This window comes from Magnolia sinica, chromosome 4 (genome assembly GCF_029962835.1).
Source record: "Magnolia sinica isolate HGM2019 chromosome 4, MsV1, whole genome shotgun sequence".
NCBI classification, from domain to species: domain Eukaryota; kingdom Viridiplantae; phylum Streptophyta; class Magnoliopsida; order Magnoliales; family Magnoliaceae; genus Magnolia; species Magnolia sinica.
The window spans coordinates 40,906,551-40,909,391 of NC_080576.1; the positions used below are offsets into that span (position 1 = coordinate 40,906,551).

A 2,841-nucleotide genomic window follows, 5' to 3' on the forward strand; every position below is an offset into this window, starting at 1 on the left:
CTTTTCAGGCTCTACCTTCTTAAGTTCCATGCCCTCGACTTTTCTTGTGAGTTTGGCCATTCTTGCATTTATATCATCTTCCTCTTTTAAAACATAAATTTCTCCCCTTTTCTTTGATTGAGTAGGCTTAGAAGTGGTAACTCTTGAGGACGTATCTCATGAGTGCGTATTTTCAGCAAGTTTATCAAAATAATCCCACGCATCATCGGCTTTCTTGTTCATGAATTCCTCATTACACATCATCTCTACAAATTGGTGCATGGGTGAGGGCAATCTCTCATAGAAAAAACTTGTTATACGCCATATTTCGTAGCCATGTTGTGGACATGAATTTATTAGATTCTTAAATTGCTCCCAACATTGGAAGAAGGTTTCATCCTCTTTTTGTGCAAAATTCATGGTTACTTTCCTTAAGGTATTTGTTTTATAATAGAAGAAGAACTTTTTAAGAAACTCCCTTGTCATCTCAGCCCATGGTCAATGAACCTTGGTCTTAAGGAATGTACCCTTGATTTAGCCTTTTCTTTTAAAGAGAAAGGAAACAATTTCAGTTTAACTGTGTCCTCAGACACGTTTGGGAAGTGTAATGTAGATATTATCTCATCGAACCCTTTCATATGCAAGTATGGACTTTCATATTCTAGTCCATAAAACTTAGGAAGGAGTCGAATTACCCCTAGTTTAATATCCATAGTTCCTGCATTTTATATGCATTTTGTTATCTCTTTTGTATAAACTGTGAAATTCATGTATTTGTTAATTCAGAGACATTGGTTTGTATAAGTCATTATGGGCAACTTCTTGTACATTTTAAATGTAACTGAAATATTCTATTATGTATGATTTGTCCATTCTACGCTCATCTGCTTACTTTGATAGTTGAATATATATATATATATATATATGATCGAATTTGACCATCCATTAAGGTTAACACTCGAGTTTTTGGGAAACGGGTCGTGTACTCGGGTCCTAAAAACACGGGGCGTTACAGTTGGTATCAGAGCATAGTTTGGACAAACTTGGCCTTGGGAAATAATCTTATACAAACTTTAAATGTCTCAAATTTGGATGTTAGAAATTAGAAATTTGAACTTAGGTGAACCTCTCCTAGACTTAGAGAAATTTTGAAGAATGTAGAAACCCAAACTTAATTTCCCTCATAAATAATTAAGATAGTCAGTTGAAATGATGTGGATTCCCTTATATGTAGAAGGAATTGAGAATACAGGAATCCAAAATTTTAGGCCCCCTAGAAACTTGTTTGGAGGACCGAAGAACTTAAGAATGAACTTAGGTCCCCCTTAGAAATTATTAGAACAATCATTTGAACTTAGAGACTAAAACCTTGGTCCTCTTGCAAACCATAAGAATAACTGTTGGAGTTAAAGACTAAACCTAAGTGCCATGGGAGGACAAATACCCACTACGATGTACATAACAACAAACAAAAACATTCCCTAGACTTGACCCCTAAGAAATAATTCTAAAGGACTTAGGATTAGGGCTTTTCTCGAAATTTCATCAACTAGGAAAAACATCGTCACAACATTTAACAAATGAAATGAACTTAGACATTTAGGAAATCTTTTACCCATCATATCATACTTTAGGTTAAACTTAAGTATTCCCTTACACTTAAGAAAACTTATTAGTAATTATAACTTGAATTCCCTAATACCTACCATTAATTGGAAAATGATAATTCTCATAAATTTCAACAATTAGGGCCAACTAAATGTGAAGATATAAAATTTTAGGTGAATTTTAATCTTAAACTAGACATGAAGGAACTAGATTTGGGAAGACAAATAAGACTTGGAAGAATTTAAACTTTGGTTTCATGTAGGAAGCCCCGTGAGATCATCTTAGGGCATGAGCCTAAGAATGAGGGAGATCCAATGCTCGAGTGGACTCCACCGCAGAAAATAGTGGTCCTTAAATTTTGCATTAAGACTAGGTAATCAGAGTGTACAGTGGAAGCATAATGGGCCACATAAACTTGTCCTTTATAAAGATTACATGATATTCCCATGAGTCCGGAATAATCGGGATCACGGGTCGATGAAACCATATTTATACAAAGTTTACATGGTTTGGCTCAAGTTCTAAGTCCTAGAAAATCTCAATAATCTCAATGCTCCGATCAAGCAAAGAATCGAAGTTTAACGGGATTATGAATAGATACCAAAATCCTATGTCCTACGCAGACAGATGATCGATGTATTGGGCTCAAACCTACTACAACAATCTAATCGTGTTAGCTTGAACACTGAAAAATAGAAATTGTATTATACGTTGGACAACAGGGAACTATTATTAGGAGTAAAAGAAAATAAAGACAAGAAATGATCATTAGCCACCCAAATAAACTTATAATCTTAGTAAACACTATAAGAAATTCTATTGTTGGCAAACAATACGATGATCCCCTAGTTCTCATTAGTGTTGGGATGATTTCTAACTGTTAGTAGGACCTAAACATGCCAGCCGATTCGCTAGACTAGAGGCTTAAGAGTTTTGGCAAATTTTAGAAATAAACCGTCAAAACCAAGTTGCGATAGCACACTTGGATGTATTCGAGATAGGCAACATACTTAGGATGATTTTACAAGTATTATTAACAAATTAGACGAACGTTATCGAATCTCGTGGGCGAGATTCCTCTTTAAGGGGGGTAGATTGTAATACCCCGTACTTTTCAGTACTCGAGTGTTACCATTTAATTTAATTTAATATAAATACAAAAATAATAATACAACCTATACACACACACACACACACACACACACACACACACACACACACACACTATAAAATGTTATTTATATATTTTATAAA

At 34.6% G+C, this 2,841-nt stretch overlaps 1 non-coding gene across 1 annotated transcript; it reads left to right on the top strand.

Annotated features, from left to right (window-relative positions):
- The first annotated feature begins 310 nt into the window (after window positions 1–310).
- LOC131244904 (small nucleolar RNA R71) lies at window positions 311–418 on the top strand. Its single transcript, XR_009170673.1, has one exon. It is a non-coding gene; the product is annotated as a small nucleolar RNA R71 (small nucleolar RNA).
- Window positions 419–2,841: the final 2,423 nt, after the last annotated feature.